Source organism: Myodes glareolus, chromosome 17 (assembly GCF_982192425.1).
Source record: "Myodes glareolus chromosome 17, mMyoGla1.1, whole genome shotgun sequence".
NCBI lineage: Eukaryota > Metazoa > Chordata > Mammalia > Rodentia > Cricetidae > Myodes > Myodes glareolus.
This window is the reverse complement of record NC_142042.1, coordinates 56699726-56715668: the sequence shown is the minus strand read 5'-3', so window position 1 is coordinate 56715668 and position 15943 is coordinate 56699726. Positions and strand designations below refer to the sequence as shown.

Below are 15943 nucleotides of genomic sequence, written 5' to 3'. Positions count from 1 at the left end.
GATGGGACACTTCCATCTAACGATTCTTCTGAAAGCAAAATTTGCTCAACGCTGAGCTGTGAAATTCAGTACTCCTACGTTCCCACGAGGCCTAAGGCTCACAGTCCCAGGGGTTTCCTGACTGTCCTCTGTCCTTCTGGACAGTGTCTTGTCACAAACCCTACCTACAGCGTTTCTTCCAAGTCGTCTCTCAGACTGATCCCAATCCCTTTTTTATCATCTTATATCCAAGTTAATTCTAATTTACTTTATTATTTTGTATATATGGGTGCTTTGACCATATGGAGCCTGTGTGTGCTTGGTGCCCACAGAGAATGAAGAGTGTATGCGATTTCCTGAAATTAGAGTTACAGACAGTTGTGAGCTGGCATGTGGTTGCTGGGAATCGAAACTCCATCCTCTGGAAGAGTAAGCAGTGCTCTTCACCACTAAGCCATCTCCCCAGTCCTAGACCAATTCTTTTCCTGTTACAGGCGATAAGAAACTAGGTACCAAAATGAAAATATTCAAATACTGTTTAACCTCAGAGGCCTCTAACTTTCTTCCCTCTGCCCTCAACACACACACACACACACACACACACACACACACACACACGCCTTCTGGCTTTGCTCTCTCCCTCCCAGTTCTTTCTGGGAAATTTATTCTACACCAGTTCATATCCATGACTTCCTTTATCCATTTCAGGGAAGTGTTTTTCAGCCTAAGAGCCCTTTCCTGGGGGCCCTTGAATCCCATATTCATCTGCCGTGTATACAGCGCATCCTGCCCTCTCTGAGGCAAATGTAGGCCTTGCCTAGATAGTTAAGATCTGGAGGGAGGTAGAGATGTGTTCATTTGTTTCTTCTCTTCCCTCTTGTGTTCTTTAAGCTCTTAAAACAGTGCAATGTAAAAAGTGGACTCTGTAAGGAAACCTGCCAGCTCCCATCACTTCTGACCCCATGGTTTTCGGCAGAGGGAGATTCCCCATAAGGGACTGTCCCTTAGGGACTTCACAGAAGAAAAAAGAAACTCTATCTTCCTCCCTTTATTTCTGTTTCCACTCTTAATGAGTTTTTTTGTTGTTGTTTTTTGGGTTTTTTTTTTTTTGTTTTTGTTTTCGAGATAGGGTTTCGTTGTAGTTTTAGAACCTGTCCTGGAACTTACTCTGTAGGCCAGGCTGGATTTGAACTCACAGAGATCCACCTGCCTCTGCCTCCCAAGTGCTAGGATTAAAGGCATGCACCATCACTGCCCAGCTATTTTCAGCTTTTAAAAAAAGTCAAGTCATACATGTAAAAGACAATATTCACACATAACACACAGGGTTACATACACATACATCCTCAGTTACTACTTTGTTCTCTATAGAAAGTAACTTTAAACCAAACTTTTTTCTGGAGGAGATTTTGGTTTTTCAATTTGTTTATCTTTCTCTAAGTAGATTTTTAAAATAAAGGGATGGCTCATTATTTGAGACACACATTCTTATTGGCCATGGCATTTTCGGCCACACACTCTCTGGCTAGGAGTAGATTCAGACAGAACAGTGTCTACCAGCCTCACTCCAGGATCCTGTTCATCCTTTATCTCTCCGTTTCTGTGTGTTCTGAGGGCCTGCTGCTCTCTGAGACTGTAGCTGGATGGTCGTCCTTTAGTTTAAAAGTTAAGCCATCACCTTCCCTCATCAGCCCATACACCGTGGACCACAGCAGGACAACAGAATAAAGAAAAAACAATCCTGTTTTAAAACAGGAAGTACACTCACACAGAGGCAAGTAGGGGGAGACTCTGGGTTCCCAGTGAGCTTTAGCTGAGTGCCTCTCACGATGCCTCTCACGATGCCTCCCTGCTGTTCTTTCCAGAATCCCAGAGATCTACAGACATATTCTCCACGACATATGACCTAGTTTTGTATTTCTGGGAGAAAATGAATTCATGTCTAGAAGTCTGGAGTGAACCGACAGGAAAAAGACGCAAAGAAGAAAACAAAAGCAACCCAAGATGCCTCCAATAGGAACAAGACGGACCTAGAAAATATTTCAACCAAACTAGAGTGTAGTAAGACAGCTAGTACAATGTGTGCAGGGTGGGCGGTTTCCCAGGCCTCAGGGACCTCCCCTTGGCCGCCAGCTCCGGGGGAGCGAGAGGTTGGGCTGTTCTGTTGTTCTCATAGCTCCTGGATGGGTTTGCTCGCCATATCCTCGTTTTGTATTCAGCACATTGAACATAGTGTACACTGTGAGAAGCAGCTAATCAGCCGCCACTTCACAACTCCGAGGTGGCAGCGTTTGAGTGACGGGCCCCGCGACGCACTTCTCATTAGGATGCTTTCAAAAGTGTTTTGGCTTCTCCTCCCACCTGACAAATGTCAACCATGTAGGGAGGGTGATCATAATTTCAGGGCAAACAAAATAGTTGAGTGATGCTGATTTTTCCAAATAATCGGAATGACTTCTTTCTCGGGCAAACAAATGCAGCTTAGTACTTGGATGATGCTAATTTGTTCACGGCCCAGGAGAGGCGCTCTCCTTATCCTGCCCTGTGGCCTTATGTCATCATGAGGTTTGAAGTTTCTACTTTCTACCCTGCATGGATAGTCGTGACCTCAGCTTCCGGCCTCCAGAGCACTGGGGGTGAAGCGGCGGGATTTCCCCTCTTCTTATATTTCACGTGACGTTTGGTAATGGAGAGAGACTAACTGCCACAACTAAAGTAAGAGGGAGAGCAGGGTTACTGGTACCTAGAGGGAAGAGCTCAGAGATTATGTTCAACATCTTGCAATAGACAGGAAAAGTCCTGCCTGCTAAGAAAGAATTTATCCAACTCCAAATTCCAACCACATCAAAGTTGGGAAATCCTGTATGAGAACAAAAGTGATGCGGGGAAAAGGTAAGTGCAAGCAAGCCCCTTTGCTTCTGACAGTGGGCATTGGCTTCTGTTTCTGGCTCCTGTGCAGAGAGCCCAATCTCTGCGCTGTGTGACATCCTTCAGTGAACAGTTGGCGAGCAATGTGAGAGACTCTCCACAGGACTGTTTTCAGTCACGGTACTGCTGCAGCCCTCTCCCTTCATTCTGCCACACACAGTAAGTTTGGCTCAAAGGCTGCCTGATTTCCATTTCAAGTTTTCTGGCTCTGGATTTACATCTCATGATCATGTCTGGACAAAGCACAAGTTAAGGCAACAAAAATCAGTCTTCCTCGAAACACACAGAGACTTCTGGGCTTTGGGAGTTCTGTTTGTTTTTAGGGTGCTAGAGATCAAATCACTATACCCTAGCCAATGCAAAGACTTCTAAGAGAAAATGGGGCAGTGTTCTTTGAAATGAAGGCTTAAGAAATGAAGCTTGGATGGACAGAGAACACTTTTTTGCCAGCTCTCTCCCCATGCTCTTGTGTTGATCACTATCTCCCTGGACTTTGGATCATGATGTCTGTATTGCATTTTGTTACAAAAAGCTTGAGACCATTCTAGAGGATTATTAAATACACATGCCCTACACTGCTGTCTGCCTGGTCTGTCACAGAAGGTGATAACGGAGAAATAGATGAAAAGTCTACAGGACATGTTCTAAAGATCAACACCTCCCACAGATAACAGGCCTTCCACAAATGTTAATTGGAAAGGATGGGAGTCTGTATGGACTGAGTGTTCTGGATAGTTACTAGATAGGAAATTTCTACAGGCTTGTACCAGCCTAACCAGTTTCTTTCCTTTTTTTAAAATATTTTTATGGTTTATTTAACTTTATTTTATGTGCATTGTTGTGCATGTGTCAGATCCCCTGCAACTGGATCTTCAGGCAGTTGTGAGCTGCCATGCGGGTTCTGGGAATTGAACCCGGGTCCTCTAGAAGAACAGTCAGTGCTCTTAACCACTGAGCCATATCTCCAGCCCAAGCCTAACCAGTTTATATCAGGAAAAATAGTCATGGCTCTTGACTTGAAATAGATAAATTCAGGACACACACATACACACACACACACACACATGCATGCATGTGTATATACATATCAATTGCACTAGCATCACAAAACACAGCTCCTTTTTGTGAGATGGGGTCTCTCTATGTAGCTCTGGCTCTCCTAGAACTCACTATACAGGCCAAGCTGGCCTCAAATTCAGAGATCTGCCTGCCTCTGCCTCTCAATTGCAGGAATTAAAGGTGTTCATGACCATTCCAAGCAAGATGACGCTTACTATTGAGAAACTGCCAAGTTTTAAACCTGGAAGAACTTCAAAGTCATCCTTTCTAGCCCCTTCATTATTCATATAAAGATCCAGGGGTCCATGGTAAAGTTCAGGTCACCAGGCAACCTCAAGTTACATATTTTCTACTGGCAATTGGTAGAAAAATAATATCAATGGAGGGAAATTTCCAAAGGAAGCCTAGACATGGACATTTATCCTTTTTTGTAATCCCAGCTGAGTCCCAACATACCTTGTGGAGAAAAGGACAATAGGCTTCTGTCACTGACAGAGCAGCTGAGATGAGTTAGGAAGGACGCATCTTGTTCAGTCTTAGGAGTCTTGGTACGTGGTTGGTTGGCACCATTGCTTTGGGCCCTTGGGGATATGAGTTTGTTGCAAGGAGCAGACAATGAAGCAAAACAACTCACATCATAATGACTGTGAAGCAGAGAAAGGCTCAGGCAAGGGATCATTTAAGGTCACACTTCCAAGGGCCTAAATTCCTCTCTTGGCCCTACCTCCTTAGGCATCACTACCTCTACTGGCTTCAAATACTGAAAATTCAGTCTTTATTTAACACATGGGCTTGTGGTTATATTTCAGAATCAGAGACCAAAGGTGAATCAAGCTGTGAAAGTAAACACTCCCATGATCTTGTCTACATTCACATAGCAGATGCAGTAGACAACAGATATGTAGACCACAAACTTGATATGGTGTAGCCTACAAATACCTGAAACTGTTCAAACCTAAATGCGCTAAAGTCAAAACACATTTAAAGGAATAAACCATTCTACCCTCAAAGTGAATCATGAGGGTGAAGTTTAGAAATCAGGCGGCCTCAAAGGCTCATGTGCTGAAGGTGTGGTCCTCAGCTGGTGGCACTGCTGAGTCGTGGTTAGACCATGAAGAGGCTAACTATATCCTGATTTCATCTACTCATGTGCTAGCGCTGAATGGGATATTAGGACCTAGGACCTAGTTGGAGGAAGCAGATTCCAGGGAGCCTGCCCTTAGAGGGTATGTTTTACCCCTTCTTCCTTCCTGCCTTGCCATCTCCGCATTCTGCTGGTAGGTCAGCTGTGATGTCTGACCAGTCGCAGGTTCAAAGCAATAGGGAGGACCTGGAGCTAGAGAGATGACTCAGCAGTTATGAGCACTGGCTGCTCTTCTAGAGAACCTGGATTTAACTCCCAGCTCCCACAGGCTTTACAACCTTTGGTAACTCAGTCCCCCTGGGTCTGATGCCCTCTTCTGGTCTCTGCGGGCACTATGCCCATATGCCTTGCATAGACACACATGCGGGCAAAATGTCCATAAAAAAATGATACTTAAAAAAAAAATCACTGATCTTGGGCCACCCAGATGCCTCAGTGGTAAAGAGACTTCCAGCAAGCCCAAGAATTTGAGTTCAATCCCTGGGACCCACGTGGTAGAAGGAGAAGGGGCAAGTTGTCTTTTTACCCCCACGTGCATACCTTGGACCATGCACAGGCACTCCCACACACATACAAACACATTCATTAACTAATTAAATTTTAAAACAACGGGACTAAGTGACCACGGAATGAACTCTCTCTGAAATTATGAGTCAAAATAATCCTTCCTCTTCTTAAAATGTCTATGCCAAGTGTTACAGGGGCAAAAGGAAGAGCAACTAGGTGAGCTGCCCACCATGCCCGGGTTACAAGAAGACTCAGGTTAAGTGCATAACGACTCAGATCTGTGCATTGAGAAATGTGTGAGAAATGTGTGCGGGTCGCAATGAGGTCATAATAAGACCTTTGCTCGCGTGGATGGTGGTACCTGTGATTCCCACAGTCCCCCAACCACACATCAGAGCACTGGATGCGCTAATTCAAGCTGTCTTATTTTGTGCCTGAACTGCTTTCGTTCTATCGTTCCCATAAACTTCAATGTGGGAGGGATCTGTGGGAACACAGAGGCTGTTCTTTCTCCCATCTTTGAACTTCACCTACCCTCAAGGAGCAGCAAAACCTCTTGCCTCATGATTCAGAGCAGGGCAGCACACGCTGTCGTCCCTCTTCTCTAGCTGGTCTGTGTCATGTCACACAAAAGCAGCATCTGTTCTTCTCGTCCTTCTGTACTTCGGCTCCCTTGGCTATGATGGTACGATAAGCCCAGGGGACCAGGCAGCCTTTGGAGGGGCTGGGACCTAAACAAGGTCAGACAAACATTCCCGGGGAAGGCTCGCTAAATTTTAGACGCTGGAGCACGGCAGCCGGGTCAGAGGCTGCAAAGGGAGGTCTGCAGTTATTACTCCAGGAATCCCGCCTACCAGAAGACATCACTACTCCAGATGATGTCAATCATCTGACTGTTTCTTCAATTTTTTTTTTCTTTTACATGTTTCTGTTTGCTGAGATTGGAGAAAGCATATGTGCCACTAATGCACTAATCACAGGCATGGATTTTCTCATTCCACTGTGCGGGTTCCGGGGATCACGAGACTTGGAGGCATGAACCTTTACCCAGTGAGCCATCTCACCAGTCCTTTGTCTGACTGTTTCAAAAACATAATTTGGGGGGCCGGAAGAGATAGCCCTGAGGTTCAGAGTACTTGTTGCTCTTGCAGAAGGCCAGAGTTTGGCTCCAGCTGCCTGTAATATAGATCCAGAGGATCTGACCCCCTCCTTGAGCCTTCATAGGCATGCACACATTGGCACACACACATATTAATTAATATGATATAATAAAAATTATGTCTTGACTTTGACTACGACTTGGATCATTCCAGTTCAAATCCGATTGCCTAGTCTAAACATTATTCTTACTGTTTTCAACCACAGTGTCCTTTCCTCAGAACTCTAAACATGACCGTTCCATGGGCACTTTGGTCCCCTACAATTTTCCCCGAACAAGAGAAAAGTGGTATTTAATGAATCTAGTCTGTTGCTATTCAAGGTACACCAGGACGATGGCCGTTCTCACTGGTCTTTTATACTGGCAATTACCCGGCTTCCTTTGTAACCATCCACATTCACAGTGTAGGAGAACTATTTCATGTTTGACAGGGAAATTTCAAGAACTTTATGGTATTTGATATGATGAGTGAGGTATTTCAGGCTGGCATATATGACTCTAGTCAGAAGAGCCAGGACCCTTGGGTAGGTGAGACTGAACATGTGTCAGGGTTGGGGCAAGAAGACAGCAGTGTTGGGTGAGAGGCAGCACGTGTTCCCAGGGGAGTCCATCACATCCTGCTAATTAAGGCTCTAATAGAAATGACAACTGTGTTCCGCTTCTTCCACCTTCTCTCTTAAAACATTTTCCCGGTCGACTGCTCTCTAGGTCCGGCCTACTCTGTCTTTCCTCTGTTCTTTCTATTATCCCCTTAACCAGAACCCCAAAAGCTGCTCCCTGATTCCCAGTTACACAGGAGAAGGCGTTGGAACACTGTTTGGGGAGCTTCATGAACCACACTCCCTCAGACATCATTTCTCTTCATAGAAATCAAGTGATGAGAATGAATGGTAGACATCACAAAGCTTTCAGCTAGTCCGGGATGCTCGAGGGCATCACAGCTAGAGAACTGTGATTCTCAGCGGGGAGATCTGGGACGCTTTCAACCGTGTGTCTGAGCATCACAGAGGTAAGAATCACTGTGTAATGTGAGGTACACTCAAAAAGACTGAGTCTTCTGCATAAACATGGAGTCGTTATGGAAACCAGACACAAATAACCATCTCTACAGGAGGAAAGGAAAGCAGGTACCTGCTATACACCAGCATCGTATTTCTCTCATCCCATCTTTACCATTCGGTCCTAATACTATCTCCATCACCATTTTACTCAGGATAACAAGCCCTGAGAGTTTAAGTACCACCATGATTCCACGGTCAACAGGATAGCCAGAATTCAAACCCCTGTCATCACAACCTGTTTCTGAACGAGTTTAAGAATGTACAGAGGGCCTGGTAAAGTCTCAAATGTTAATAAATACTGGTTTCCATATAGTTGTTTGCTGTAAAGTGTGGGGAGCTGTTGGAAGTTCTCAGTTTGATTCTCAAGATAAAGAGAACGGCTCTATCTGGAGCTGTCTGTGAAGGGCATGTCGAAAGGACTCCGAATCCTACCACAGCGATACTCATCTACAGCATCATGGTAGAGCTGCGTTTCTCACAGTGGGATGTAGGGAAATAGAACCAGCCAGATGTCCGTTAGCCCATGAGTGGGTGATGAAAAAGTAACACGGATGCACAATGGAATGTTATTCAGAAGTGAGGAAAAATACAATGTGCTGGAAAACCGATAGATCTAGAACATCCATTAAGTGAAGTGACCCAGACTCAAAAAGGCAAACATTGCATGTCCTAACTTTTAACAATTTTATGTATAGAGATAAGGGATATGTGAGTGAATATTGACTGTGAGGCTGGATTAGAGACCACGAGAAGGAGAAAGAACTATTGAGAACGGTGGGAAGGGCAAAATGACAAAACATTAAAGTAGAAAAGAGGCTATTGGGGGTAGGTGTAAGGGTGTGGGGGTGCAGGATATGGAGAAGAAGGAAGAAGAACCAACAAAAACAGATTCAGAGTGACTGTTCTTTATTGAAACGCTGTGGGAATGCCTGAGTACCTGTGAGTGCCTATGGAAGGCAGAAGGAATCCTATTGGATTCCCTGGAACTGGAGTTACAGGCAGTTGTGAGCCCGACGTGGGTGCTAGAAACCAAATCCTGGTCCTCTGCAAGAGCAGCCTGTGCTCTTAACTAGAGAACCATCTTTCCAGCACCCAAAACAGATTCTATTTGGAAAATACCGTAATGAAACCTTAAACTGTGTATGTTATTTTTTTTTAATTGAGAGAAAGAAAAGAGGGCCTCTCTCCCTGAAGGAGGCTGTGTTGGTTCCCAAATCATGCCCAGTGCTCTCCCCTTCACAAAAGGGCTCTCCGTGAACCTATAGGATGCTTCTTACTCCCCCTAAGGCAGTAATTCTCAACCTTCCTGACCCTTTACACAGTTCCTCACGTTGTGGTGAGCCCCCCATCCATAAAATTATTTTTGTTGCTGCTTCATAACTGTAATTTTGCTACTGTTATGAACTGTATTGTAAACATCTGTTTTCTGATGGTCTTAGGCGACCCCTGTGGAAAAGTCATTCACCGTCCAAAGGGTGAGCGACCCACAGGTTGAGAACCATTGTCCCTAGGACTGACTATTCTCCTCTCTGTAATGGGTAAGGATGCACACAACAAGCCAGATTCTGCGTAAAGATCCTTAGCCTCACTGAATCGTTTTGCTTAGTCTGCCAAGCAGCGTATGATACACTGGGTGGCTTAAACAACAGAGATGTGTTTTTCTACAGTTTCAGAGTTCAGGATCAGGGTATGGGGAAGTCTCTCTTTGTCTTGTTGTCATCTGCCTTCTTACTGCGTTCTCAGGTGGCCTTTCTCTCTGGGGGTGCACCCCAATACCTCTCCCGACCTATTTTTTAAATTTTTTTAAGACTATGTGTTGCAAGGTAGCCCAGACTGGTGGGCATTACAGGTGTGTGCCTCCCTACCTGGCTCTGACTCGTCTCCTGAGACTGTCAGACACCCTGGACTAGGGACAACACATATGCCACTGATGCGGGAGAATTGTCTGTATTCTGTCAATCGTATTTTAATAAAACGCTGATTGGCCAGGCAGGCAGTATAGGCGGGAAAACCAGACAGGAAGTAGAGGTGATGCAATGAGAACAGGAAAATTCTGGGAAGCAGGGAAGTTCCTCTGTCACTCCTGCGCAGACCACGGAAGAGGCAGCATGTAACTTGCCCAACTGAGAAAGGTACGGAGCCATTATGGCTAACATAGATGAGAATAATGGGTTAATATAAGTTATAAGAGTTAACAAGAAGACTGACCTAATGGGCCAATCAGTTTATAACCTAATGTAGACTCCGTGTTATTTTCTTTGGGAATTGCCAGTTGTGGGGTACCGGGTGGGACAGAAACCCCAACAAGCCGGCCCTCGTGTTACACGCCACCATTTAACTCAATTGGCTATTTAAAGGCTTTAATCCAACACAGTCGCATACTGAGGTGTTCTGGGAGCTGAGAATTCAGTAAATAAATTTGGGGAAACAATTTAGTAATATTCACGCACGCACGTGTGCGTATGTCTGTGTGTGTGTCTGTGTGTGTGTGTGTGTGTGTGTATGTACTAATAAAATCAGCCATTATAAAGTGTATGAACTGAGCAAGATAAATGAGTGCTAGGAATTATGCCAGCGAGCATATGAACAACCTTACTATATTTCCTCTGTTAGACCAAGAATAAACGGTTAGTGTTTGAACAGTCGGCAACCGCAGCGAGCCAGGTCTACCAGCCACTGACTCCAAAAGGTCAGGGGACATCTGAGGAAGAGAGCACAATGACTCAGCAGGCAGATGTGGCTGAGGGAGCTAAGTGGATTGATGACCTTCCCACACTACCTGTTACTATTTTCAATGCTACAAAAGACCACTGGGCATAAAAATATGAAAATACAACCCGTGTGCCTCCAATTTCAGAGCAAAAGAGCTGTGTCGGAGGAGAAGTTGGGTTCCACGTGGGCAAACCAAATTGCAGTACTAAGGCTGTCTTTGGATAACAATGTGTCTTTCTTGGGCTCTCAGAAAGGAAACTGACTTTTGTTGCTGCTATTAGGTTTATCTTTTTATCCTTTCTTTTCTCTCTAAGTCCTTGAAGATGAACATACAAGGTCAAAGTCATACAAATGAGACACAAACATACTGACCACAGTGCAGGGCACAGTGAAATAATCAAAGAGCTGAGCTTGCAGCAAGGAAGATGGACCAGAGGCAAAGGCGCTTTCCACACAAGCCCAACAACCCGAGTTCAATCCCCAGAACCCGTGTACAAAGCCAGATGCAGTGGCTGGAATCTCAGCAGATGGAAGGCGAGGTGACAGACAGACAGGCAGACAGACAGACAGACAGGAGAATCAGCCCAAAACTCCCCGAAAGAAGAACCCTCAGTCTGTCAAACATTGAGACCAGCAAGGAAGACCTTGTGAGAGCTAAGCGGAAAGTGAGACCCTCCTGAGAGTTGTCCTCTGACCTTCACACACAAGCCATGGCACCTGAACTCACACACACACATACACACACACACACACACACACACACACACACACACACACGTGTGTTTTTTAAATAAAGGAGAAGCTACTAGGAGGGAAGACTCACAACTAGATGGGAAGGTCCAGGGCAATTCTGTGGCACTTGGGTTGGACGTTGGCAGAGGGCAACTGAGCTAAGTGATTTGTGTAACCACCCTGGCAGGGATGAAGATCTCCTAAAGAGATTCATGCCCTCCTTTTGGCTACTAGACTATGGAAACAATGAACCCCAAGAAAGTGGAATTTCCTTCAGGAATCTCATGCTGGGAAAAGGGGAAGGCTGAGGAGAAGTTTGTCACCCAGGAAGTCTGCACCATGGTGACAACTTGTCAGACAAATTGGAGTAGAGACAGCTGTGGATGGGACTTGACCAGGACTGTTCCTATGCCTGCTTTCTACTGTCTGTTTAAACTAAAACTTGTATCGGAACCCCAGATGGACTTGGAAGGGTCACTGGACCTCTTTATCACACCTAGTGCAAACACATTAAAGTCTTTCGGTTTCCAGTATTACTTGACTTTTTGTTAACAAATGTTTTTTTGGTTTGTGGCTGTACATGTGCATACAGTTGTGCATGCATGTGATTTGGGATCCAAGACCATGTACTTGAGTTACAGTGTGAACATAAGGAACTTGTTTCAAGAAGAGAATAGCAAGCATTCACTAGACTTGGCTTAAAAATGAATGAATGAAGAATTCTCAGCCTGGCACAGTGCTTAGTCTGATCCAGTACTTCTGCCAGGTCCCCTGCATGTCCCTCAGAGGAAACAGGAAGAAGACTGTCCTGGTTAGTCTTTATTGCCAACCTGATCCAAGCTAGAGTCACCTGGAAAGAGGGAACCTCAATGGAAGAATTGTCCCCATCAGATTAGCCTATGGCCATGTCTGTGAGAGACTGGCTTCATTGGCTATTACTACAGGAGGGCCCAGTCCACTGTGGAAGGCACCACCCCTAGGCATAGTGGTCTATGTGAGAAAGCTAGTTGAACACAAGCCAATACGCATCATTCCTCCTCGGTTTTGGCTTGAGTTCCTGCACTGACACACACACCCCCATGATGAATTGGGACCTGGAAGTATAAGACTTTATTGACTGCCTGCCCCTAAGTTGTCTATGGTCAGAGGACTTTGTCAAGCAACAAAAATACAAACTAGAAGAGAGATGTTTCTGATGGTGACCAGGAAATGGGAGAAATTGCTACGCTCCTAGGTGGCCAAAAAAAATCTATCAGGGCTCAAGACAGGTGAACCTCAACTTCTCTTAATGTGCAAAGAAACTTGAGTGTGTGTTTGACAGTTTCTATCATAGAGAAAAATACGATTCTTCAGTTAGCCTCCCTAACCGTGGTTACTTTGTGTGTGCACGACTCCTCCGCCATCTGCACTCATGGTTCATACGGTAGCCATTAGAGTCTTCCTCTTGAGTAAATATAGGATGTTATACCTGAGGTCTATCAGAAAAGCAACGGACTTCACCTCACCTCACTCATTTCCTCTGAGGAACGGTGAGCCTGGAATCCTGCTGGTGAAAAACGAGAACGCATCCCGAGTTCTGCCTTTATCTTCCCACATAGGGCGTGAGATCCAGGAAGTTGTACACTCAAGTCTCGTGGGCCCTAAGTAGGATGGATATGTCTAGCAGTCTAGAAAACAAAAAAGAGCGGCTCTTACTTTACCAATGCATTCAGGTTTTTGTTTACGTTGTTCTGTTAGCAGGCTATGGTGGTTTGGACACAGGTCTGGTCGCTGTCTGTGTACAGGAAGGTTGTGAGACCTCTCTGGACTGGTATGGTAGAAGGAAGTCAGGTGACTGCAGGATACTGGCTCTTAAACTCCTCCCTCTTCCTCAGCCTGCTTCCTAGCTGCCACCAGGTAAAAAGACTTCCTCTGCCACACACTCCTGAGGTGAAGCGTTGGCCACCACAGCCAAAGGAGACGAAACCAGGGATCTGAAACAGACTGAAACCTCTGAACGGGAGAAGGCAAAGAAGCATTTCTCCTTGGCTATTTCAGGCCTTTCTCCAGAGTGGTGGAAATCTAATGTGTGGGGCTAATAATATCGACCTCACAGTAACCATGAATATGTCTGTATATATCTGCACAGTTCTGTATCTTTATTGGTTTCATGTAAGTGTCTCCTTCACTGACCTCCCAAGTCCTGAGGGAGAATTAGCTAGCGTTCTGTCTTTGCATCCTCCACCCCCACCTTCCTTCCTCCCCACTGGTGCTCCTGCAGAGAGCTGCAGAGCTGCAGGACAGAGAGGCCTGAGCAGAGCTTTGCCGGGGCAGGAGCCCCGGGTCTTTCCAGCATTGTCAGGCATATTTCACAGAGACTTTTACAAGGATAATAATGAGGAGCTATTTTTAATATTTTATAAAAGTCTAATGTGAAATACTGTTATCAGCAGTAAAGCTTTACAAAGCAAATAAAAGAGATTTTTCTTATTTTGTCCTTTGGAATGGAATTATATAAAACAACCATGCATTTCATAGAGAAATTATTGTGGGTTTTTTTAAAAAAAATAAAATGAAGTCATGAAGTCCCGCAGTGAGCCGCTAAGGTCAGAAATGAATAAACCATAGCCTTTGCCTTGAAGACGCTCACAACGCAATGAAGTTAGACAAACTGATATAGAAGTGTGACGTTGAAGGGTGGTTGCTTGTTGGTTCCTGGCTGCCTGGCAAGCTTATACCCAAAACAATCACATAGAAGCTGTATTAATTAAATCACTGCTTGGTCTATTAGCTCTAACTTCTTATTGGTTAACTCAACCCATTTCTATTAATCTGTGTATCGCCATGTGGCTGTGACTTACTGGCAAAGTTTCAGCATGACTGACTCTGGCGGTGGCTCCATGGCTTCTCTCTGACTCCGCCTTTCTTTTTCCCAGCATTCAGTCTAGCTTTCCCTGCCTACCTAAGTTCTGCCCTGCTATAGGTCCAAAACAGTTTCTTTGTTCACTAGTGGTAATCACAGCACACAGAGGGGACTCCCATATCAGTGTGATGATGTGGGGTAGTTACAATAACTGAAATAGATTTGGGAACATAAGCCAGACATGAGTGGGGTTGGGTGGTCATGGAAGACTTCCTGGAGGAAAGGGAACTAAAAGATTTCTGGGAAATACCCAGGCAAAGGGTGTACAAAGGCCAGATGGGAGGTTCCATGCACACGGAAGCAAGTGTGTGATGCTGGAGTGTGAGAGAAGTTATATCCCACAGGGCCCCAGACAGAGCAGGGCAGGGGTGGGGAGGAGTAAGTATGTGATAGCATTTTATAGCAACTTTATCTGAGAGGCCATCTGAGGCTGGGCACGGTGGTGTGCACCCAGGACTCGGGAGTCTGAGGCAGAGGATGGCAAGTTTGAAGCCAACCTGGAATGCACAGTGAAACCCTGTTTCAAGGTAAACAAAGAAAACATTTGTGGTAAGGGTGCAATAAAAACCTACATATGTTTTACCAAGCTACTACAGGAGAGAGAGAGAGAGAGAGAGAGAGAGAGAGAGAGAGAGAGAGAGAGAGAATATAAATGAGCTGGCAGTGATAACTATATTTGGTGAGACTTTGAACACCCATCACCCGCTCCCTCTTCCTCACGGCGACTCCAACAGGAGCCCAGAGCAGAACTGCAGAGCAGAGCTCAGAGAACTAGGGCACAGTACAAATGTAGATGTTTCAATCCATTTTGTCTGTTTTATATTCTTTCCTCTTCTTGGGAATTTGGGGGTATTAACTGGTTTAAATGACAGAGCGCGGCTGTTCTGTGCATGCCCTAGGAATGTCTGTGAGGAGCACAGGAAGCCTTGCCTGTCAGCGTATCACCATCAAGCCCCGAGGAACACTGACCTCAGCACAGGGCAGTGGTGTATCTAAGACATGCTGTATCTGCGTTTGTACTGTGGGTGTGTATAAAGGCACAGAAATATATATACATACATATAGATATATATGCTTTATACAGTGAGAGGATAGATCTTTTTCCACCACCTGCAAAAAACCAACTTTTGCTCATTTGGGCACAAAGTTGTCCCACTGAGAGCATAGGAGATAAATGAATTGAAGGCAAAAAAAAGAATAAATCAGATTATAATGGAATGAACTCCTATTCCAGGCAATTTCTAGAGACAGTACTAATATAAACTATATAAGATTTATTCTAAGAGCTCTAGCACATGTCTTTATCTGCGAACACTGTTTCCCCTTAGCAGTGTTCTCCTGAACACAAGCCACATAGGCATACTTCTGTATGTCCCCTAAGACCCAGTGCAAAGAGCTGGGATCGGCCAATGACAACCTAACCCCAATGTAACAACTTAACTGCCTTAAATGTCAATGTCAGGTGGGAGCTGGAAGATGGGGAAACACAGCCATCAGTTAGGGGCGGCAGAGGAGACAAAGCAAGCCAGTCAAGTCCTTAGAACAACGCCCTGTGTTGGGGACAACAGAATCCAGGCAGGTGTTAAAATATAAGGTTGTATTGAAGCTAGCTCTACTGATTATGTGGTTTTGCCAAGGCCCAGGGCAGAACTGCCCAAAGAGGAATTCATTGGAATTTATTGTGGGTTTGTTTTAATAACCACCTTTAAAGTAAAGCAGAACAAGTAGAAACTTGATTGATTTTATTTAGTAGAATTTTA

The 15943-nt window shown here is 45.0% G+C and overlaps 1 protein-coding gene across 1 annotated transcript in view; it reads left to right on the top strand.

Annotated features, from left to right (window-relative positions):
* Positions 1-3482, top strand: part of Vtcn1 (V-set domain containing T cell activation inhibitor 1) — a 65666-nt gene extending 62184 nt beyond the window's left edge. The window contains exon 6 of the mRNA XM_087897703.1: positions 1845-3482. The gene's annotated coding sequence lies outside the window, so the exon portion shown is untranslated. The remainder of the gene's footprint in view (positions 1-1844) is intronic.
* The last annotated feature ends 12461 nt before the right edge of the window (positions 3483-15943 follow it).